Source organism: Dromaius novaehollandiae, chromosome W, assembly GCF_036370855.1.
Source record: "Dromaius novaehollandiae isolate bDroNov1 chromosome W, bDroNov1.hap1, whole genome shotgun sequence".
In the NCBI taxonomy this organism is placed as follows: Eukaryota; Metazoa; Chordata; class Aves; order Casuariiformes; family Dromaiidae; genus Dromaius; species Dromaius novaehollandiae.
In genome coordinates, this window is record NC_088130.1 from 48168181 (window position 1) to 48193625 (window position 25445).

At 38.8% G+C, this 25445-nt stretch overlaps 1 long non-coding RNA gene across 2 annotated transcripts in view; it reads right to left on the reverse strand.

The window, feature by feature from the left end:
* LOC135324127 (uncharacterized) overlaps positions 1-25445 on the reverse strand; it is a 53105-nt gene that overhangs the window by 15110 nt on the left and 12550 nt on the right. Inside the window, exons 3-4 of one of the 2 annotated variants that reach the window (XR_010385478.1) lie at positions 23679-23819; positions 17553-17695 (exon numbers count right to left, since the gene is read on the reverse strand). This is a non-coding gene — a long non-coding RNA (uncharacterized LOC135324127). The remainder of the gene's footprint in view (positions 1-17552; positions 17696-23678; positions 23820-25445) is intronic. The other variant, XR_010385479.1, reaches the window with a different exon arrangement.

Genomic DNA, 25445 nt, shown 5'->3' on the forward strand with positions numbered 1-25445 from the left:
CATGTATTTGCTTATATACCTACAAGCACACTGCTATCTCTACGTCATATCCTTCCTCTTCCTTCCTCTTTCCGTGCCATCGCGAGATCTTCCGATCGCCGTTCCCTACAGAGATGACATCTAAAGATCATAGTCACAAGTTTCACAGTTCAGTGCGAAATGCTAAATGAATAAGGAGAATGAAATACCATGAGGGAAAAGAGGAAATAAGATTACTATGTCAAAGAAAGACTAAAAATACTAGGCAGCAATCCAAGGACCTGGTTTTCAGGTCTTGCTGATCAATCACAACTTCAAGTGGCTTCAGGGGAATGTCTGAAGCCCAACACTTCGGAACGGAAAACCACCACATCTGCTTGTGTAGAGTCTGTTTATTGAACTACACTCTGAGAAGAGGCATATACTCCTCGAATGCCAAGCAGGACATAACAATCTGATTGGTTTCCCACTGGTGCAAAAAGCACAGTTCTGAGTGATTTCCTGGAAAAAAATACTCCTGAGTCTTTGTGCATTAGCAAGAATGATCATCCAGTCCCATCTTTGCCTTTTATTTATTTCTTGCCACAGTACCACTCCAATGCCAAGAGAGCTTCAGTCTTGCAAAAGAGTGTTTCAGTGAATCTCCTGTTTGGCTGCTACCAAATAGATTGATACAAGATGGCTGCACGTGGGAATTAGTGAGAAATGTAAGTAAATATTTAAAAGTAATTTTCTTTTGGTGGCAGAGCTGGCTTAAGACTGTACAAAAATTTGCTGAGTGACAGGGAGAGCCTGGTTGGAACACTGGTTCTATGTAAAAATAATATGGCCAAAAAAGGTCTCTTTAGCTGACATTAGTTCCACAGCCGGATTCAGTGTGCAGTAATGCAGGCAGCTGGGGGGCAGCAGGGAGGTGGAAAGAATGTCAAAAGAAAAACAAGGAGTCTCAAATCGCAGCTTTAGTGATATTTGAAGTGAAACTCTGAGAGGGAAAATGTGCTGAAAACCATGAAAAGAGATTTTTTTGACAAACCTCAATCCTCTCAGAAAATATTAAAAAAACCCAATGAACTGAAGCAGGTTTTTCTGCCCTGTACACTCCAAAAATTGTGGTTACTTAAGTAAACAAAATGTGATTATCCTGGGATATCAAATCATAGCTCTTAGGGAAATGATAAGTGGTGTGTAGCTGGGTCCAGCAACATGAAAAGGGAGGTGTTATGTGGCAGAGTAATATAACAACAGTTGCCAGCCTTCATTAAGCAATATGAACCTTTTAATGGAATATTGTTTTGATAAAGGAAAAGACCTCACAAAATTGAGTCTAAACTTAAAGATAGAAGATAACAGGTGAAATTACACGGTGTAATAGTGATAATACATGGCTGATATGGTGCACTTCCAAATTAGTGAGAAATCATTCCATAATCTGTAATTTGGAAATTAAGGCAAAATATTCTTTCGCAAATATATTTATACATTTTCACTCATTTTACTGTATTTATCTGAAAGGAAAAAAAATGCCTTTCAATGATGGAGGGAACCTACATGTTTTCAAATTATGCTACCTGACAGCTAAGGTTGTCATTTATGTTTTCCAGTCAACTTTTAAGACTGAAAAACATAAACACCAGATGGTCCTTATATTTCTGTCTCTAAATTAGTGGTGGCATATAGCTGCAGTGGTTCTGGAGCAACCCACAGAAGAACAGAAGTAAAAACAGTAACCCACAGAGAAGAGTAACCACAAATAACTTAATATCTTATTCATCCTTTCTAGATGCAAAATTTTCTTCTTGCTTTTCATATTGGCTCAGTGCATCAACTTGTCCATCTGCAACTTCCAGTGCAGCCCCATGCACTAGATTCTATTTATTTTTCTCATCAACACACTGAATATGTCAAAGACAAGACAATTTTTCATGAAAACCACAGTTGCTCAGACTTTGTTCAACCAAATATTGCTCCAAGCATCCCCAAAGCAGATGGGAAAAAATAACCGGATGCAGTTAACTAAAGAAACTCAGTCACAATATTTTCCTCTGAATTCTTATGCTTGAACAAAAATAATAAACACACTTTGTGAATGTCGAGAAATCATTTAACTACTGCTATACAGCCAGAACCCTCCATGTATTACATACCAGTCATCTATCTTTAAATACATTTTCTTTCATCTTAAATGAAATACATGCAACCTTTGGGAAATTCTAGGCACTGTCAACATTAATTCAAATCTAACTACAAAAATATTTGCAAAGCCTCTCCAGCAGTGAGTTTCCACCTCTCCTTGCCATATAGTGTGACCAAGCAGCCTGAATTTAAACTCCTACCGTACACAGTCCCATGGAGTTAAAGAAAATCTCACTGTTGTTCATCCTCTGTATGAGAGAGGATGTGTGAGAGTGGATAGGACTGCAGCATATGAGGAGGATGGACTCCAGACTTTTGGACCAAGCTGCAAAGTCAATATCTCCTCCAAGACAATATCTTGTTGTCAGCTCCTTTTTTGTTTCTAAAGGGCATCTCTTTGAGCATGTCCTTGAACTTCAAAATGGAAGAATAACATATAAAGAAATGCAATTTCCCAAGTAAGCAGACTCCAAATAATTTAGGTAGATTAGAAATGATACTTTCGGCTCTCTGCAAAAGTCAGTGGAAATAAAAACCCACTCCTTTGTTTTTCCAGGACAGTATCTAAGCTCTTTGGATTAGGTGTTACTGCATCTAGGCTTTCTTGGACTTTCTTCTTTTTAGAACTCAGCCATACACAGATTTCAATGGGATACAAAATAGACTATCATGATGCTTTTGAAAAGTTCATATGGAAACAACAACAATGTGGCTCTTAAAATCCTAATACTCAATACTCTGATCAAAATTCCCCTTTTGTCAGCTGCACACTTTCTTTACATAGTGTCCCAGGTTTAACTTTGCTTAGAGGAAGTTTTGCTAGACATGTAAAGGCCTACACTGTGCATTTTATCCTTTTCCACATTATAGGTAAACTTCACATAATTTCTATGAAAAACATCTTTCTGCTTGTAAAGACAAAACATTTGTACCTTAGAGGCAACTAAAGCACGAAAGCTTTACACTGTACAAAAGAGTAAAACTGCCATTCTCAGCTCTGACAGAGGGAAGTCTACTGCCACGTTAACAGCCGGTGTAACCCTGTCAACACTATGAACCAACATAAATCTGCCTGGAAGCACTCCTTGGACTGATAAAGATATGTTAGCAGAACTGCACATTCAGCTTGGGCTGTACCTAAAATTATAAAGACCCCAGAGTCTCTGACTGATGTTAAAGCAGGACCCTATTCCCTGAAGTTAATGGAGTTATGCTGGTGAAAGTAAACAGATTATCAGGATAATCTTGACTTTTCCAAGCTTATACCTGATTTACAAATGAGCTAACAGGAATGTAATGTTTCTCTGTCTGTTCCTATTCTCCATTTGTCCATCACACTCTTGCCAAATAAATAATTAAGCTGATCTGTAACATCTGATCTATGTACTGGAGGCTAAAATCTGCACAGAAAAGCTTATTGCTTTTGTGCCAGCGTGCTGTAAGCTCTCACTTTGTGAGGAGCCAGTTGGCTGCTTTGCTTGCAGAATCCACCATCAGTGCGGATGAGCTGGAAGTATGAAATAAGCTCATCAGGTTTAAGAACTGCAGAATTTCTTCCTGCAACTGTATCTCTTAAATACTTCAGAATGACCTTGCGGGTTCTTCAAAACAATTTTCTTTGCAAGCTGTAGGTTTACTCACTTTCCATACAGAGGTATCTTTTTGATAAAACTCCTTCTGCTTTTGATTCTTAAATTTGTTTTTGTTTGCTTGTTTTATTCCATCAGAATATTCCATAAGATTCCATTAAAGTGGACATATAGGTGTACGCAACCCTTCGCAGGCAAATGGAAACTTTCTGGCCATGCTCCAGGTTGACGGAAACCTGATGGAGTCTGCCTTGTTTGGTGCTGAGGTATCTCTTTTCCAAGAAGCAGGGCCTGTTAACCTGGGCTCTGCACTACACCAGCCATGTTTGCATGACTTTTAGTCATCTGGAAGCACAAGCAGAAGGCTTGCGCTTGCCTCCAATAGAGGTACATGTACTTTACAGTATACACATGTCCATAAGATTTTATATGGGATGACACATAAAGAAATATTCAGAGCCAATTATGAATTAGCTGAGTTTCTCTGGCAATAAACTGTTTGAAAGAACTTCCTCTTGTAAGCCAAATGCAAAACCTGTCTCCAGGCCTATAAAATGCAAGTACCTAAACAGATCAAGAAGATGCAGAGATCTCAGAATAAAAGGTGGAATTTAGTGCTGGGAGATAGTTCAAACAGACTCCCTTTGCTTTTCAGAAGTTAGGTACAGAGGCTGTTTGGTACAGCGCTCCGCAAGAGGCCACTTCAGTAAGCAGCATTGCTGGAACACTTTCCTGCTTCTGTCTGTCAGCCTAGGCTAGAACAAAGTGCTTACCTTGTTCATCTCTCTAGGTCCACAGGAGGACTTGTGGCATCAAATTATGAGTGTCTTGTTTGTATTCCTGCAAACATCTTTTGAAATTAATTTAGTGACTCCAGATTAAATATATTTAATCTGAAGCAGCTGGTGTCAACTGAAGTTTTGTTTTAGTGTCAAAAGAGGTGCCCTTCTTGAGCATTTGAATATTTGCATTTGAACAAGCACAGCAAAGAGCAAATACACCTTTTAGAAAGAATTCCACTGTAAGCCCACAACAGAACAGTGTGGCTCCTACCCGACTGTAAGAGAATGGGTGCTTCCTGGAGGATTTTCATGAAGGGTGAGTGCGTCAGCATATCTCTCTGTAAACCCTGGAACACAAACACTGATTGTTTCATTTTTGAACAATTTATAACCTTTGAAAACCTGTTTTCTGCTGCTCTTTTATGGACACAGAGCATCTTACTTTAATTGAGCTGGTTCTGTACAGCAGGATTTGAGGAGGTGAATACCAGCTCCTGTATCTCACCTCTGCAGGTGCCTTCTGCATGCTATTGAACCAGCTCTTTGAGCCAGGCTAGTAGGTCCGCTGTGTGCAGCTTTGCAGGGTAAGGATACAGTAGGTATTATTAACCACTTGCTGCTGCTCTGTATTAGAAGGACATTTTTTCCTGCCTTTGGTGAGATACTCTGTGCTCTGATGCTTGCACATACTGAGATCAATACTGGGCCAAAGCAAGGAAACATGGTTGAGCCCAGAATGGATTATATGAATAATGGTCTAGTGCATGAAGTGAAAAACAAAGTTTCAGGCAATATTATTTATTAGATTAATTAAATCAACCAGACTTTAAGAATTATTGTCTCCAGGGTACGCACCAAATACAGTGCAGAGCAGAGAACATTCTGGCTAGGAATTCATATTTCATAGGTAAAAAGGCCAAAATTTCATTTTGCAGGAAGATGTGAGAAACAGATCCTAGTTGAAGCACAGACTGAAAAGTCCCTTCCTTAAACAGCTAACATGCTTGACAAGTAAGTCTTTTCCTATATTCACCTTCTCAGTTTGTCTAATTAATTATGAGTAATTTCCTCTTACTAACAGAATTTAGAAAAAAAGTGAAATAATCATTGGTGATTTTCTATATTCCTTTAGCAGCAGAGAATGCAGGCATCATTTTTGAATATATCCGAGAAACCAGAAGTGCAGGTATTCAGGTAATATCAAGAGAGGTGCCTCAGGACTTCTCTTTCATATTGAAAATAATTTTTTATTGTGGAAACTTTCTTTCGCCATTTGAATACTACTTACTGATGGCATGTACCTAGGCATCACTGTTTAGTAGGTAAGGAAGCCGCTACTGCTGGTTCCTCAAATGATGCTTTTACACAGTAACACCGACACTTTCTTCTGCGGTGGAGAGTAAAGAGAAAGCTATGTCATAACTTTGGCAGAATTGGGACGGTTATGAAACTTCTTCACATATCCAACACACAATAGGAAAAAAACAGGACGGTGTGCTTGTGGAACATACTCCCATTGTCCTGTTTTTTCCTCTAATCATGAGATATTAATATTCTGGTGGCATTTTTTTTAGAATTATTATATACTGAGTGCCATAAAAATATATGTATTTTACAAACAGAAGTGATAATTCCTGAAGAAGAAGTCCCTGTCCCTGAGTAGTTTCACCTAACTGGCAGAATACAGAAGTTCTTGACTGAGGCACAAGAAGGATGCAGATCTATGTGATAATTTCCAAAAGCAGAGGTTTTTAAAGAAGGATTTAAAGAGAGGAAGGACATTCACTGCACAGAAAGTGAAAAAATAGCCTCTCTGTCTGGATCAATAAAGCACAGTTTAGACAGATCAAAAGAAATAATCTGTCTCCTGACAACTGTGTGTTTCAAAAATTGATTTCAACAGTGAAATTAGACACTGAGTAATTTTGAGATAAAATATCTGTTATTTGTAGACACCAGTGAAAACACTGTGCTCAACTTTGTCAGGTGATGAGGGGCTTTCAATATGTTGCTAGCTGTTTGAAGTAGGCTCCTCTGAAGAAGACATAAGGAAAGAATAGAGAAGTTAAGAAAGAACTGACTAGCAGCCCCTTCTCTAGCCTTAGTCTGCTGATATCCTGACTTCCCTTCAGGTCTATACTGAAACACTTATATCTGGCAGAAGCCTGGTGAATGTTACAAATCAATGAGCCCTGAGCAAGACTGCAACAACCTCCAGCATCTATGCCAAGCTTCTGGTGTATTGGAGAACTGCTAGTTTGATACTGCTAGTCTGATACCATGAATTTGTGGCCCAAGAAAAGAGCCAGATGACTGGTAGCATGTCATGGCAGCATTCCCAGCCTCTGCTTGTCTCAGCCATGTCACTTTCTCCACAACCTTGTGAGTGGCAGATGTCTAAACATGATGGCACAGGGGCAACAGTGTGGGTGCCAAAAGGTGTAGGCAGATGAGGGCTCTTACCTTGGTTGGAAGAAAGGTACAGATGAGCTACATCTAACAAACACTATAGAAACCTTGATACATGTGCAGCCAGCCTGGTGGGACAGGTGGTATCCCTGAGGCGGTAGAGGACCGATGTTCATCGGATGCCTGTAAGCATGCATTTGCTGTGGTACTCTAAATGCCATATTTGAGGCAGGTCTTTGGAAAGCGCTAAGAAAATGTGAATGTCACAACAGGCATTCAAATTAATTTAGTTTTTTTGCGTAGAAACAGTGATAGGCAAAGAACTAGTTTATGGCCCTCTCTGAGAACCATGGTATTGTAACAGGGTACTCTTGGAGATCGGAAAGGGAAGAGAAGTTACTGCTTCAGGAATGGGGAGGAGTAATGACAGGAGATATTGACTACTGAGCTCCTAACCCAGCAGACAAACAGAAGAGCATGCTTTCAAATTCAGCTGTTTCAAAATGCACACATTCATTTTAACTTTGCACGCCTGTTCTAATAGGGTCAGCACAAAGATTATCCATCAGTTAGATTCTGCTGCACCTTACCTGTAAACCTTCAATTTTAGGTAAATCTGATAGCAATGCTCTGCCAGGGTGATCGTTAATGCTGTTGATACAGTGCCACAGTAGATGTACAGCTATACAGACCACAGGAAAGAAGAATGAAGTTTAACCAGCTGAAGGCAGCAACTGGTACAGTTGGTGGTTTCTCTTAAGTGAAAATAAAAGGCATTTGGGATAAAAACATGATTCCTCCTCATTGTTTCTATGGGAACCAGCTTCAAATAAGTTCTGTAACCAGACACTTATTTAGACAAAAATATTTCATATCTGAGGTATGGAATTACACACTGTAATCAGTAAGCAGTTCTGAAATTAAAAGAGAAATTATACTTCCAAGTCACAATCTGAGATTTGAATTAAATAAATCTGTATTCCCTAGTTGCCTTAAAATGAGAGAGAGAATATGATTGTTACTGCAGAAGTGTGGCCATTTATTCATTCTTGCAGGGCATCAAAATTCAATACTTGGTGTTAGATAAATCATTAGATAACTTAGTATTAATAAATGTGTATGAAAATAATAAGCAAGAATTAATAAATCAAAAATGAACATAAGCCATTCAGTGTTACAGAGAAGAATGGAGAATGCAAAGTATACTGCACAATTACTTCCATTTGTTTTTTTCTGTAAGGAAATGACTTATTCTTTCAACTGTAAATTCTTTATTGCTAAGACACATATAGTATCTCTCGCTAACAATTACACTGCTCCACATAGCTTAGAGCAAACTGTAATAAGATCCTGGAACTGTTCAGCAACCTGATAGAAATTCTGAAAATAAAAAATTATACTTCTATGTCATTGTGTATCAAAATGAATAATACAGGCTATACAATGTCCCTTGTTGTTTATAGTGATATTAATCAATTTATTTCTTGCACTGTCTCCAATTTTAGTTTTCAGTAAATTGCACATATATGTCCTCACATCTTACTGACAAAACATAATTAATGAAGTAAGGTTGGACAGTGACGTCTGCCTTCTAGGATATAGACTTAAGCATAACTCAAGCTTTGAAAAACAGGAAATGAAGACTTATAAAGATATGTATCTATTCCCTTAACCCTGACCCTGCTGGAGTTAGGAACTGCAAGTAGGAATGACTGCATCTGCAAGCAATTAATGTGTCCTTTCTTGCTAAGTGTAGCTTCACAGAATGGAGCTTGTGATTCGAAGTGGGATACGAAAGCTAAAACTTCTTATTCTCTTATTTTCAGAGGTCTGCTGAGCCTGATGTTCTGCAAGGGCACAAGAAACCCTTGAGTAATTAACTCTGCCTTAAGGTGTTTTAATCCAGTAATTTCCTAGTAATTTTTAAAAGAAAGAAAACATTTTTTTACAGACATTACTGATTATTTAAACACCTGAATTACAAACCTACATGAGGAGATGCTATTGTGACTGGTAAGAAAGTGCATAGCATCCTTTTGTGTTTTTTGCATTTTCTATATACTTCATTATGGCAGAACAGGGGTTACAGTTGTGCCTAAAAATCTTTGGAATATTCTGTAATTAAAAGGCTAGTAACATCAGGACTATGTTAAAGGATGGACTGCGTGATGGATATCAAGTGAATAACTGATAATCTTAGCTAGTTACACAGCCTGAGACAGTAACAGAGCTTGTATACAGAAGTCTGCACACGAGCATGCATGCTCAAGTCCTGACTGAATAAGAATGAGCACACAGCTCAGCCACGCTTTCTGCCTCACCCGCTGCATGAATTCTTGACCAGCCATTATATGAAAGTATGTGCATAATTGGGGATTTATGCCTCAACAGTACTACCTGATAGACATCTAATAAACTCTTGCACTGCATGAGCAATCCACAGCTGTTGAAAAGTTTTGCAAGCTCTTACAAATTAGGAGGGGTCTTCAAGCACACTCAGGGTAAAACAGTCACAATAGTCAGGATGTACAGTCTTCATCGGACCATTCAAGAAATTCTAATTAAAAAACAAATGCAGTTTTGCTGTAGGTCAGGGAGCAAGAACATATAGTAAATGGAAAGAAATGAGGAGGATTGAAGATGAAGAGGTGAAGTTACCAGTCTGAAATACAGTTGAATTTCATTTAAGGAACTTAAGTAGCAAATTCATGGCTCCAAAGCATAAATTAAGTTAGCATTTACTTCTGTGTATTTATGTTAACTATTTATTCTTCCTTTTCTATGGTTTAGCCTTAGAGGATGATCTCAAAATGGTAGGTTAAAATATCTGGCATGACGCATAAAAGACAAATTTTAAAGAATCAAAATCCAGCATTGTGCATATTTAGTTATATGTGGACACAAATGAATCATTCTGACATCTTCTTATACAGTTTAGAGGTGCAAGTAAGCAATTCATGTTTTATCCTGACCTTCCATATTAATAAAGCTATTTAACTCTGCTCTAAATCTAATAAGCTTCCAAATTCTGCATCTTGCTTTTGAATCCTCTAAAAATATGATGGCTCAAATGCCCTATCTTCCTTTATGTTTTAGCTTTGCACTTAAGTTTCTCACTGAATTTCAAAGCAGGAAAAATGAGCATAGTTTTATTTTCTTACACATTTCTAGCAGACTCTAGAAGAACAAAAAGCCTGGGCCTAAAGGACCGAAATATGATCAAAGGTGTTGGTTTAGTCCCTGACTTTGCTGCAGGAGTCCTCTGTGGCTTGGAGCAAGGCTTGATTTCAGTTCCCCAGTTCAGAGGTAAATGGAAATAATAGTGAAGCAAATTTACTCTGAAAGGTGGCTGGTGGGAATGTACCTCCCGGGCAATATTAGCAACACACTGAGTAGCACGCAGTCTCTGCATTGCATAACAAGGGGACTGTGACAGCTCCTTCTCATTGGCATTGCACCTTCGCCCAGCCTGGCTTCTTCCTTCACGCTATTTAAGACCTGTGCACATATCAGCACAAGCACATGGGAGATGTTCAGGCATCCTCATATTGGCAGCTTACATTACTAGAGGTGTCCTAATAAGGAAGTGCTATACAAAGGTGTGTTCAGCCTAGTTTTGTGAGCCCTTGTGCAGCTTGGTTATGCAACTGAAGTTCTAGCTGATTTTCCAAAACAGGCTAAGACTTTGAATTAGATCTTTGTACATGAAATACTTCAACAGAGATGTTAAAAAGCAAATAAAGCTACCAAAAGTAAGTAATCAGAATGCAATAGTAGTAATATAATGGTGTAATATGTATCCTACTATATATTAGAATAAAAAATATTGTGATAGAATATAATAGTATTTTAACATAACTAGTTCATTATTTTCCTCTTAGTATTATTAGATAGCTGATGGTTTACCCCAAAACAATCACTTAGCAATCAGTAAAGACAGGTACACAATGAGCAAACTTCTGGCCTTTGAATTAAAGAGTTTGGACTTTGGCTTGCGTACAATAGAATTTCACTCTGAATGTCCTGCAGTTCCACACTTTCCTGACTTCACCAATACCACAGCCTAAGAAAATATTTGCCAGATACCTATTTGTTCTTATACTAGCCATCTGTATACTCACCTCATTTTAGAGGTGAACATTTTCTTCTCAAACTCATCAGCTGAGATACTGATAAGGAGGCAGACTCAGCTACCAACTAACACACTGTACTGCATCTGCACTGAAGGAAATATGGTGCAAAAGATAGTGAAAGGTAGAGGGGACAAGTTAAAATTCAATGGAGCTAAGTGTTCCTTACTATATTATTGAAATTGTCCCTGCGCAGTTCAATTATTCTTTTTATTTACAATCAAAAGTGCTTAGGGTGTGTGTGTGTGTGTGTGTGTGTGTGTGTGTGTGTGTGTGTGTGTGTGTGTGTGTGTGTGTGTGTGTGTGCGCACGCGCGCGCGCGCGCACAGGCAAGGGAGCTTGACAGTGAAGATGGGTAACCGCAGACCTGAGGGTAATCTAATAGGTCTGCAGTGATTTACTACTGAACAAAGGCTTCATCCAGCTCTCACTAAGGTGTCATTCCACCATCATTCTTCACACAAATAGGAATCCTTATCAGATGGGCCAAGAACTGCTTGGGAATAGTGCCCAAAAGTGTTTCAGATCCCTTGAACTGGCTTTTCCAGTCAGGTTTAATGTAAGGCAAGTACTGCAGTAGTATTGGAAATGTACTGTGGCACTTACTATGCTAAAGTTAAATTCTGGGGAAGAAACAGCCCTGTTTACAGGGCTGTCATAGGTGAAAATATAGCTTAAATTGTGAATGCTAACAGGTGGCAGATAATTGGTTGTATGTGGAGATGTGGGTGAATGTCTGAAATTGAACTTCTGAACTCTTGAGCAGCAGGCTGCTATTTGCAAGCTGCACCTGGCATGGGCTCATAAGTTTTGATAACACACGGATTAAACAAAAGTTGCACATCCTGAATCCTCCAGTTAATAAAGAATGACAATTAAATTCACAATCAATCCACAATTAAATAAATTAAACAAGTATTCAGTTAAATAATTAAATTATTGTGGATTAAAGTTATTAAATAAATAATATTAAACTAAATTAAATAAAAAATAATCCATGGTTAATAAAGAAGCACCACAGAACCACTGACCAGGAGGCTACTCATGCATCACACTTCTGCAGACAGACTAGATGGGGAAATAAGGGGCTAGGAATCCCAGAAAGAAGTTGTGGCAAAAAGAAGGACTCATGAAAAGAAGCAGTCTCACAAAAAAAGACGGGGCCTCAAAAGGAGAAGGTGAAGGTTCTGGTTGGAGGAAAGATCTCGGAACTGGGGCAAGATCACAGAGATGGGAGAGATGCATGAAGATGAATGCCAGGCGATGCCCAGGTACCTTAACTGGTAATATCCGAGACTGGTAGCAGCGAGCAGCTGCACGGCGTGGACTGACCTGACTTTCTGCCTGATCTTCCCAGGGCAGCAGTGATCTCCATGCTGGGGAGGGAAGTTGAGACCAAGTGAACATAATGCTGTGGGGAGAGAGTGAGTGTATGAAATAATCAAGTAAGGTAAAAGCTCTAGTTTCTTTGGTTCTTAAATAAACCCCAATATTCAGATCCACTATGGGTTGCTGTTTACTCTGTCTTGCCCGAGACAGAAAATGGTGTAAGAAGTGGAATGCTAATGGATTTTTAAGATAAAGGTGATTACGTTCTTGCAAGTTCACTGAAGATTAGTGCCTGAACAGAGGACAGAGACCCAGACAAGAGACCACATGGCAGAAAAAGCTGTGGGACCCACAGCAGGTATGTTGGTCCCCAACAGCCTGTTGGCATCTGCACGCTGCCCGCTTGCCGAGCCTTGTGCCACCTGCCCAGGAAAGGAACAGCAGACAACACGCATGGCAGCGGTGATCGGGGGGATAGCAGAAGACGGGAGAGTTCAGGGGGGCAAAGGACATTAACCCATGAGGAAAGCAGACTTTATTAGCTCTGCTTTTCACTCTACCTGCCATTCGCAAAACCAGCTGTGGGTCTCCTCTGCTGCCTGGGCCACAGGAAGGAGTCAGTGCCATGTATAACAGACAGCAATATTTACAAGTGTGAGTTGTTCATTTCTGACTTAGCAAGAGTAAAGCAGAAAAAAGGTTAGAAGTGTGGAAGGAGGTAGGACGCAGGGAGAGGAATGCAGTATAGCTGGAAGCAAAAGCTAAAGTCCCACTTCTCTGCTTATCTGCCACTTCGGTGTACCTCACTGCTCTGCATGGCAATACCTGAACTTTCGCAACCATGAGTTTCATAGCCACTTCTTGCCCCACAGAGGACAGTGAAAGTAACATTTTTGTCTGAAATGAAAAGAGCCTGACATTTAAATTGGCTAAATAACTCCTGATATAAAACCCATGGAATTCAATAGAGATAAGTCTGACTGTGTACACTTTTGGTAGCTTCAAATGCTGAAAATACCTTTGAAGCAGTTCAACGTTGTTTAAGAAAATATTTGGTTTTAGGCTTATTAATACCCATATTAAAAATATCTGCGTTTCCAAGCTTTGGAGGGACATTTAAACAAATTCCTTCTCATTAATATAAACTGGAGTTTGGGCTTATTGATATCTGAGGGTTTCAACCGAAAAGACATCTGTGTGAGAAGAGACACCTCTGTCGGGGCCCTGAGCGTCTGCCCCCGCCGGGGGCCTGGCCGCCGCGGCCCAGGGCCCACGCAGCAACGGCGCAGCCGCGGGCGGCCCCGTCCTGTGGTGGCCGTGGCGAGGGGAGACAGACGCGCTGCGCCCGGGTCCCGAGAGCTGCCTTTGGCTGCCGCCAGAGCTGCAGCTCTGCCGTCTCGCAGGCCTGCTCGGGCCCGGCCATGGCCCCCGACCTGCGGGCACCCGCACGGCCCAGCCTCGCCCTGGCCCCATGGCAGTGCTTGATGAGGGGGCTGGGGCTGTCCTGGTTGCCCCGGTGCCCTGCTCCCTCGGGGCGGGGGGACCGGCCCTGGCGGCCAGGCTGGGCTCTGCCGGCCCCCGTGGCGCCCTGACAGCCTCTTACAATGCTCTACGCGGCTCATCTCAGATTATTCCGACTCGAGGAATGTCAGAATATTTACGCATTAAATGCAAGGACAGAAGAGGTATTTCCTCTTTCGATCCTCAGGACCTTTCAGTTCTGTGCTAAAAGCTAGAGCAGCAGTTAAGCTGAACTCGTTTGTTGCTTACAATATCCAGAATTTATATGAGGGAGCTATTTCATTGTCAAAGGTTTTTTTCTGAACAAAAATACTTTGGCGCTGACTATATGATTTTTGGAAAGAAAAAAAAGGTCCTATAAATATATTAAAAAAAAAATGTTGGACATTGATAAAGATGGAAATTAATGTTTTAAAAAAAATCTTTACCTAATATTGCATGGAAGCCACCAGTGGTTTTATTTGAACACCCAGCAAGCTGCAGCCACGTAACTGGTGACAACAACTGGTGACAACACAAAGAATCAGAGGAAGCCACTAAGAAGAAACTATTTCCCAAGGAGTTGGCAGTAACAGTATATTGGTTTCTGAATGTCAAAAACAGAGAAAGATATATACATCTTATCAGTGTGGTGGTGAGGGTGTGTTTTTCCACAGATTTAAGTGGGCTCACTAGAGACAGTACTGGAGAATGCCCATTGAAGTAGAAGTACTTAGTGTAAGGCATTTGTGAATGCATCCTGTTTTCAAGTATCAAGTTATTGCAGGTTGAATCAAAGAATTTCAGAATAGAAAAAACACAGAAAATTGACCTGGTAAGGACCGTGAGAAGTCAGCTAGTATGCCAAACTGTTGAGAAAGCATCAGCTATACAAAACTTTTCCTAATGTGTATTTGTCTAATTTGCTTAAAAAAATTAAAATCTTCAATTGCAGATGCTCCGCAATGTCCCTAGGCAATCTCTTCCAGTGTTTCACTATCCTCACCATAAGAACATTTTCCTAATGACATAACCCTGATGTCTTTTGCTAAGATTTTCACCTGTACATCTACTCATAACCTTAGTGGGTGCAGAGCAAGTTTTTATGTTTGAAGGCTTCACTTGTCTCCAGATTTCTCCTGTCTAAACTAAATAACTCCAACCCTTTTAATCTTTCTTCACAAGCATATTTCTCATGCCTCTGATAATTTCTAGAGTCACCTTTGAAAATTCTCACATCGCTCTTTCCTGAAACACAGTGCCCAAAACAGGGTGCAACGATTCCTTCGAATGCAAGCAATAGTGACTACAAGTGAAGGATTAATTATTTGTAGACATTTGCTTAATTATTCAGTCAAAATCCCTCAGCATTTGTCTTACTTAAAAATGTGACCCCTTTGTTATTTGCTTTTTATATTTGGTCAGCTGAGTTATTTGAAAGCATTATTAAGTGAATAAGTGGCAGCTAACGGATAAAACATTAATGATCAGTGGAGCATTTACACAAATGCTCAAGTAAATGCCTAGTAATCATTCCCTTTTTGCCAAGCAGCAAAGAAATGACCTGGCAATTGCAATAAGCATTTCCCTGCTTTTATGCAAAAGTATCATTTGTTTTAAATATTCAACTTGTATTTTTGTCCCTGCAGCAGCAGTTATTATTTCTAGTTGGCATATGAAGCTGTTGGACAGAAATAGAGACTTGAAATTAATAGGGAAAAAAAGAAAGACAAAGTTCAACTTAGGACCTAAATACATCTATGGAGTTATAATGATGAATCTAACGCTGAATATTTTATTTGACTTTGAATGCAATTACGTTAATTAAAGTTTAGAAGTAGTATAGAAAACACCATTAGTGTATGTGCTCTAATGATTCATACCCTTGATAACAACTATTAGGTATTTCCATAGCTTAAAATTTATATAGATGGATAGATATACATACACAAACGCGCTAGCACTCTCATCTATTTTCAAATGCTTCCTGCTTATTTATGAGTGATGGCTGGATTTCCTACCCATCTCACCATGGCTTTTTATGGACCAGCACTGAACAAACAATCCCAACAGTAATGAGAGGAGCTAGTTTCTCTTTTAAGCTTGCAGGAGCAGCCCCACTGAAACTGTCTTATTTAAAACGGGAATAGCCGTTTTGCTTGATATGTTCCAGTCACTGAAATGTTTTGATTTGTCTGAGATATGCGGTACAGATCCAATTTTGTTATGTCCAATTTGATGTTGCACAAAGTCACCTGATAGCTTGAAAGTTTTCACCAAGATGCTCTTTTGCCACATTTTGCTTTCTGCTGCATTACTCAAGTGCACCAAGAGACCATGGAAAAGCAACTGCCTTCAGTTCTTTCAAAACACCATTAACCAGCCAAAGCATCCTGAATTATTTGTTGGTCGGTTATCATCAATACAGACCTTATTTTAAGAGATACACAGTAATATATATATCTATATCTACAAAGAGCGAACAGGTAAGATTCATTGATACTCTGCAGCTTTACATTGCTGTATGGACATGAAAGGCACTACAAACCTTACCTAAACAGATATAAACCTGCAGTTGCTTTGTACCACTGGAGCAACACAAAGTGTCCAGATAAAGTATGGGCCATCAGGCTAGCCACACTCTTGGCCCACCAGGTACCACCTTTCCTTATTAAAGTTGCCCAAGATATTCTATTAGAAGACTCTTTTCAGCTGCAGATGATTTGAAACAAAAATTATGAATTTTTTACTGAAATATGGTTATCTATGGTGGAAAAATTTTTATTTGGAGAAAGCTACACCACAAAGCACTACTAAAGAGAATTTGTGACCCCTTTTCCCTTGAAACACCAGAGGCTGGCCCTTGAGGAGAGGACTGACACTGCATCCTGGAGATGGAGTCCCGGAGATTGCCCTGGCTGGCAGCTGGATGTGAGAAGAGAAACAGGATGGCTTGCCAGAGAACTGGACCCAAGGGCAGAAGGGGATAGCAAAAGTGTAGGGAAGAGAAACCATGACCGATGGAAGGATGACAAGGACATTGGAAATACCAGAAGGAGGCAAATAGGATTGGCTAGGGACAAGAGTAGGGAAGGGATGGGACTGGGCAGAGAGAGAATGAAGAGATACACAGAAGTAGACAAATTTAGGGGTAAGAGAAACAGAAATAAAAGCAGGCAACACTATGCCTATTAAAGTATGTTTTTTTTTTCAAGAAGAAATGAATATGAGGAAGACACCAGACTCAGCAAAGCAAGTGAGACAAAATCCTGGAGACAGGAGAAAGTGACCCAGGACATGCAGATCATGCTCAGACATCAAGGATTCCCAGGTCCTTCCAGTGAAATCAGCTAGGGAAGTGCTCACTTCCTTAGTGTCAGAGAATCACCTACCACTATTTCAGTTATGGTATCAGCTCAGCTAGCATAGATATACAGATAAGACATCCAGCTCTGCTGTAGAACAGATGGGTTTCAATGTGATCATAAAATCTTCATAAAACTTCTAGCATTTTTTCAGTTTTCCAAAAAACAAAAAACAAAAAAAACCCCAACCCCCCCCCCAGGGAATGACATAAAACACTGAGAACAGTGCTGCAAAATCAAACTCTTGGAAGCTGGTAAATACCAGAACTGAGGTTTATGCTGTAATTTTAGCTTGCCCTGTTTATGTAAATGTGCTATTTCACCATCTTCATTTACCTGATAACGCAGCTCTAGCAGACTGACCTCACCAGTGTTCAAGTTGGACAAGCCTGGTAGGCAGGTGTGCAGGGGGCTGTTTTATTCTTGCTGGTAAAGGTAATTTATGAGCCTCGTCTTATTTGTTAAGGAGTCTGGAAGGTCTAGAAATGGAAAGAAGACCTGCAGTTAAAGCAGATGAATGTGGTGAACAGAAATACATCTTTTACCTATCCACTGTAAAACACATTCTCATTGTATTCCTCATCTCATACATGTAACCCCATAACTGATTTCCAGAATACTGAAAGTTCAGATACAAATTAAACTAGTGCGGTGTATGTTTTGAGAAGTAAATGCTATGAGATCTATGACCTGGCACCAAAAAAATAGTGCTCCTAAAGTCAAGGATATCTAGTGAAGATAAATTGACTCATACAACACAAAAAAAAACTAGGAAGAAGACGAGTTCCTTTTTCATGTCAGAATTTGGATAGTATGCAAAAAGCCAGATAAAAAGAGGGGAAATTATTGAGTAGTACTCATTGTGCTCTAAATGAGTAAAAGTCCTTGGAAAACAGAATGCCTAGGTCATACTGCAGACACATAATTTGTGAAAATTATAGCTGCTGTATCCTTGTTTTTTGGTATTTAACTTAACAGCCATAATTTTTTTAAATGTCTTTTTATGTGCAACTACATAGATGTGTGTGGACATTTATGTGTATATATGTATATGTGTGTGCATATATATGTACACACACACAAACTTAAGACATTGAAATTTGATAATTATTTAGATATCGAGTAGTAAGCTTTACCAAAAAGCAAATAGAAGATAAATTATACTTCCTAGGTTTGGTTAAAACTTAGTCTGATGATTAGAAACCAGAATGATACTTTTTCAGCTGGAAAAAACCCCTCACTGCCTACTGTTTATTTCTTAATGATTCTCTCAAACATTAATTTCTATTTATTCTTCAGAGAAATGAAAGTCAGTGAATGCTGACCTTGTCTCCTGTCCAGAATACCAGTCTTTTGCATTTTACTATACAGAACAAATGAACATCAGGGAGTTTCTTTTTACCAAATATATATGAATTTCTATTCCAGGCTAAATCTTTATGCATTATCAGCCTTTAATAAATGCCAAACTTTCTGAGGAATTCTTAGGAGTTTTAATCTTCAAATTAAGGGGAAATCCACCAAGTTTTGTTTGTTTTCAACACAAATTTGTCATTTTTCCATATATACTCATGTAAAGCCAGTTCCACAGGGGCTTAGCAGAGAGTGTTCACACAAGTTTAGCCACAGTAATCTGTGGTTCCTGAGATATTAATAATTTCATGATGTTTGTAAACAGATGACTCAGAAAGGATTTGCCTCAAAGGAGTAAAAGCCAAGTTGAACTAGAATGTTTGTGATATGAGCTCTGGGAAGAATGAGACCTGCCAATTCTTCTGGAACCACATGTATAAAAGAGTTGCTTTCAGTTAATTGAAAATAGAGTATGTGTGCTACAGGTAGACTGTACATTTCATCCCATAGGAGTGGGTGAACAGACAACCTAGAGCAAGGTTCACAAAGGGAAGAACAGTCAGCTGCAAACCATATGTTTGAAGTTGCCATATTTAAAGGGCCAAGAATGCTGATTAAAACAGAAAAAACCAGCAGGCAAATTCAGAGTGTGTAGGGATGACAAGAATCTGAGTTCCCAGAAAAAGCAAACTGACTTCCTGAGAAAAGTAGCTGCAAACGTACTGAACAAACTGCCACTCCATCACATTTCCTTACTCATCGCTGAGGCTGCCTTACTTTGCTAGCCAGAATCCTCCCCCTTGCCTGCAGTAGGGAGGCTGGGAGGAGCTCGGTCAGCCATTTCTGCTGATTTAATGCTTCTGTTTCCTATTCTCCCTTCAAAAGAAGCTCAAAATCACTATAGTACCAACAACAAACTTCAAAACAGATAGCATTAGCAGCTGCATCCAATGCAAATAACTGAAGTTACCCATAATAGTATGAATTTTAAACTGTGGAAATAATTAATAGCTAGAAATTAATGTGTATTAATGTTCATATTGTCACTCAATATTTTGGTCACGTTTGTACCATAGGAAAGGCATATGTTTTGAAAAGCATCCCCACTTCTGCATGCTTTCCCATGCAGCAGTTTATTACCCCTCACTGTCATAATGGGCAATAAAATTAGCGGATGCTTTTGAAAATGTAAGGAAAAAATCTTTGTAATGATGTTTGATACAGAAAGAAGCATAAACAGATAAATATTAACATCTTGGCATACAATTGTAATCATAATTATTTTTATCACATTTATATGAATGTGCACTATTAAATAAATTATTTAGTCAAATTATTCAAAACAGCTTAGATATTGATTACTTTTTCTCATTTCAGTTTCTGGATAATGGTATACACATGTACAAAATGAACTTTTTCCTACATGAGATGCAGTCATATCTCACAATAAATAAAACCAGTGCTAAAATATTCATGTGGATTTGTTGCAGCCTATCAGCAAGGAGCAACAGAGATGCCTTCTGCTTAACCAGGTCATATAAAACTTAGATATCTTGCTAAATATGTAATATTTAGATCAAAGTAGTGTTGAAAATAAATATTTAGAATTATTATAACAATAAAAATATATACATACAGGAAATATATCTGTGGGCATACACTGCATACACCATTCATTAGTCTTAAATCATAAAAGCCTGAAGTATACAGTTCTGTTATTAGCTAACAGCATCTAACCATTCCCAAACTGAACAGTAAATTCTGTATTTCTGATGTACTAATATGTATTTGAGTGAATCATCACCAGGTTCCATTAAGCAATTAAGCTTCACCAACTTCCATTAAGCATTAAACAATTCTTCCTCTTTTCATAGGAAGAATTGTTCCAAAGGTAGAGCCTGTTGGTGGAATTTAGTGGGCTTGACTGAAATTAAGATGCACTAAACATTTAAATCTAAACTCCATTCTTCCAGGGAAAATGGAGATTCTATTGAAGAAGAACAGTTGAACAAATGGTTTTGATTATCCAATGTTGTAATGGGCTTATTTAATAGCTATAATATTATATCATGAGATTGTTGTAATTTTCCACTACAAAAAGCTACAGCAGGGTTTTGGCACCATAAAGTCTGCTATAATCAGAGACAAACTTCTGGATTTAGACAGTATTGTGATAAGAGTTAAACAGTTTGCTTTGACTTCTGTTGGAATCTACGGAAGTTAAATAGCTGTACTAGTCAGGTTTCCATCAAGAGTAGCACGTATTTGGAAATAAATAGTTTTCTATAAAACTGCTGAGGTTCAGCATAAAGCTATGCCAAGAACTACTCATGAAATTATGAAAAAAGATCAATATAGAAATATCTTAGTGACTGAATATTGATAATTAGAGGCAAGTTCACAGTTTTGCATAACTTACATAGTCTAGCTATTGCATTAAATATGCCATCAGTTGACCAACTGGCAACAGAAATGTCATATCAAAAAATTAAAATAAGGTCAACTAAAATTTTATTATTACTTTTATGGTTCAGAGATTTGAGAATCTATGTAGAGTTACAATCATTTTCTCATTTGGAAATGAGAATTAAAAATACTATTACTAAAAAATCCTATATAAAAAGTAATTTAAGACGAACATGCATTTTATCGTCTCTAAACACAAGGAACATCAGTGAAACTGGAAGTTTTAGCAGACATAAGTTACAGCCTGTGTTTCAGATACCATAGAAAAATGCAGTTAATATATTGATGGTTTCTGAATGCCTCAGTTTGACCTGAAATACATGTATGTACCTGAAATATCTGACATAATACCTGAACTACCAGTTCAAGTCCTTTTGAAATCATAATAATCTTGGTATCGGTACAATGTACTGGATGAAAAATACTAGTTTATGCCCTCAGAACTTCTGAAGCGCATTTTCTGAATGAGCATGAAACTATCTCATCTTCTAGAAATGGGCACATTCTGGAAAAAAATCCCCTTCGTAAAAAGTTGCTATGTTCCTGATCCCACCTCCCCCTGCCCCCCCAACTCAGAAATTAGTTTGACTTTTAAGCCCAGCTAATGGTTTGAAAGAACTACATTTTCAAGAAAAACAGGCAGTAAATCCAGCGTATTTCCAAAATAGCATCAGTTTGTTTACTATGTATGTTTACCAACTTCCAAACAGTATAGCTATCTGATGATCTACAGCTTTAGCAGATTCAAAGAGCAGAAGAACTTTGTATACCTTGTGTCATGACAAACATTGTTGTGACTAGAAAGTAAATCATTGCATTAGCATGTAACAGAAATGGGTTAGCATTTTTGGTGACTGGTATTTTATTACTTACAACTGCGTGAATAATGGCACAATATAACTAGCAGTGTAACTTAGACTTCGATTTCTACGTCTTTTAAACCCAGTCCTGAAGTTCCTCATAAAAGCTGGTTTTGTGTTCTTCCAGGGTGGTGCGACTTCACTGTGAAATATTTTTGTGGTAGACCTGCATGTAGTAATTTCAAATCTGTGTTTTGATTATGGTCAGTATATAACCTGCACCTAGACATCAGCACAGAGCATTTTTGTGAGGCCCCAGCCTCTGTCTTTTGGGGGCTGTCTAATCCTGACTTCCCCAGGAAGAAGATATCTGGCCTGTGTGCAGATTTGAACTCAGCTCTCAGATTTACCTAATGGTATCTGAAAATGGGCATGTTATTGCAATTCTTTCCATTGGAAAAGAAAATGTAGCCTGTGACTAAAGGGAGCTGAAACTGTTGCTAGATGCTGGCCTTTCTCTGAAGCTAGCCTACCTACAAAATGGGTAAATATTTAAGACTAACTAGGAAGAAGACTGATTTATCAGTAGGTCACTGTAGGCTCACTTAATACTATGGAAGGTCTGTCAATGACTCCTTATAGTCTTAACCAGGATTTATGGTGGTTTAAATATATTCAAGAGACATCAATGTTGTATGTTAAGAGAACATGAGCCCTAAGTGATCTCCTTTCCATGTATTTAACAAACCCAGTGACCCCTCTAGATCAGTAGGGAAGATGAGTCCTCCTCAAGCCCACATATGATGTCACCGTCTTTCCAATAAGTGAGACTTGCTGAAATATCCTCATGGCTGCTATAGGCTTATTCTGAACTTTTCTCCTCTTTGGCACTGCAATTCATACATACCCTAAGGTAATGGAAAGTCACCTGGACTTGGCCCCCATTCCACAAATTGTCAAATTGTTGCTCAATCAAAAAAAAAAAAAGTTTTCTTTAGCTTTTCAAAATTTTCTATTGCCTGGTGGGTAATTGAAAATGCAAGTGCAACTGCACATCAGTTGAGTTTGCAAATGGGAAAAAATGCTCAGCAAGAAGCAGATTCTTGCAGGTGACTTCACTGATATCTGTCCTAGATTTTGCTATGCACCTTCTGAATGCCATGTTTGTAATGCCGTTTTGGACAGTGAGAGATGACTAGGTAAGGCTTGGGCTCTGGCCTGACATGATTCAGTGCAAGCATTCTCTAGGAATATGCAATAGTGAATGGGGATTACACTTCAAAGACACAGAGGTCAGATGGGGGAAATGTAATATGTGAAAATAGTAAAATAACCAAAACACAAAAATTCAGAGTCCTTACAGTGTTCCAGCAAGCAAGACCTGTATAGCTTGGAGGCATTCATTTTAGCTCTCCAAAAGTAAATGAAGCACTTGAGACAAATAATGCCCACTGTTACACATGCACAACCTTATTCACCTCAATTATATTAAAATGCTACAGCAGAGCATTTGGGTACCTTTTAAAAGAGATAATACAAACCTGCATGTCTGATAAAGAATCTCTTGCTTGAACAACTCTGAGAAACAATGCATTTATCGTAGGGATGTCTGCACTGCTACCTTTGCATTGCAGTATGCAATGCCCAGGTATAGATAATATAATCCCTTCAATTTGCGTACCTTTTTTCGTAACTGCGGTGACCACAAGTTGTTTGCTTGTGTTTGCTGCAGCATTATATGCTGTATATTGTAGTCAGCATTGCGGCGTTTTGTGGAAAGTCACTCAGTGAAATGCAAATCATATCACAAACTGACTTCTTTGGCTCTGATATGTCACCTTACCTCCAATGTGACTCAACAAAAACACAAAACAAAACAGAAGGATGACACGTCTGTCACTCTTCCAGGAAGTGTGCCACAAATGCAGCAGACCAGCTTCGTAGCCTTCTGCTGTGCTGTCTTCTGAATAGCATTCTGAAACACCTAAATATAAAATATTTTTAAATGTTACCGGTAAGCTGGCTTCATTTTTTTCATCATTTATATAAAGTATTTGTCGCAGATGACATAACTTTAGAGACTGCTACAATTCAGTTACTATTTAAACAACGGTTAGTCTCCACTGCAGGAAAAGGTACATCTGTGAAGTATTCTGAATGTGAACAATTTTGCACTTGGAATGCTCAGTAAGTTGGAAAATATGTTAGCCTGTGCAGCAAAGGTTTCAAAATAACCTTTATGATTTAAGAGGTACTTTGTACTATAAATATAGGGAAGATACTAGGTCAGACTCTTAGCCCGTACAAATTGTTTTCTCCGCTTGGAATTTGTCCTAACTGACTTCATGGTCCATGTCACTTAAGGACTGCATGAGAAGACACAATAGCATTAGACAGAACAGAATTGCTTTCTTGTAGGGACTTTTTAGCTACATCTTGGTCTTCTTTTAATCTCTTAACACCAGTTAACTCTTATTGTATTCAATTTATAACTTTTGGAAAACTGCAGCAGCAAGTGGAAAAACCTTCCTGTAGAAGTGGTACCTATGCTCTCCACTCTCTGTTCTTGGTGAGGTGTGAAATCAGAATAAATATTTCACACAGCTGAAAGGTAAAAAAATGAGACATTTTCAAAAAATTTAAATATTCATTTCAAGCAAGGTGTCTTGACATGTAACTGAGTTCACTAGATTTGTTTGTCTAGAAAAGATCTGCTTTGGTTTTTGGTTGTACAGCATTTTAACACAACTTATTTTTGACCCAGAAGAAATTAGCACAACTGGATGGAATACGTCCCCCGAATACTGGGTAAATTACATAAAAATCTGGCATTGGGTATTCGGATGATGGCAGAGGATTGGACAAAGCCAGTGTTGTGCCAGTTTCAATAATGGAAAGGATTTTCTTCAAAAAATGTAGCGCTTTTAAGTGTAACGCCTATGCCAGGGAACATTTTAGCACCTTTTACAAAAAGAGGAAATGCTTAGCTCTAAGCACACAGTGAAGGAGAAGGATGACCAAGAGGATTTTGAGAGCAGTGCCTCTCATCTGACAAATTCTTTGACTGGATGAATGTAGATTGCAGGCAATTCAGTAGGTGCCATTTGCACAGTTTAGAGGTTATTGTTTTTGAAGAAGAGCTTCTTCAGGGGTCATAGATCTTCACCCTTGAAATCCTCTGTGTATGTCTCTCAGGGACTGCCATTATCAGGAATGGCCAAGTTAGCATTGCCTGGTTTTCAAAGCAGACGCTAGCTGTGCACCACACAAGTCTGCCTAGCATCGGGGTTGCTTATGTTGTCCTGATAGAGATGTATGAAAAAGACCACAGCATTGCTATGCCATGTGTCAGCACATGCAGACAGGACAAGAGATCTCCCAAGTGATGGTGGCTGAGTGAGTGACTGAGAAGATAAAAACATAAGCAGAAGACACTTCAGGAATCCATCCATTTTAGTAGTCTTTACCTCTCTCAGGACTCTGTAGTAAGTTTTCTTCCCTTTTATAATCCTGGAGTTAAACAGAAGCAGTCTGAACAAGTACAGTTCCTCAATTTTCTCTCAATCCAAGGTCTTTCCTTCTTCTCTCTGAGCCTGGTTTGTTTGGCTAG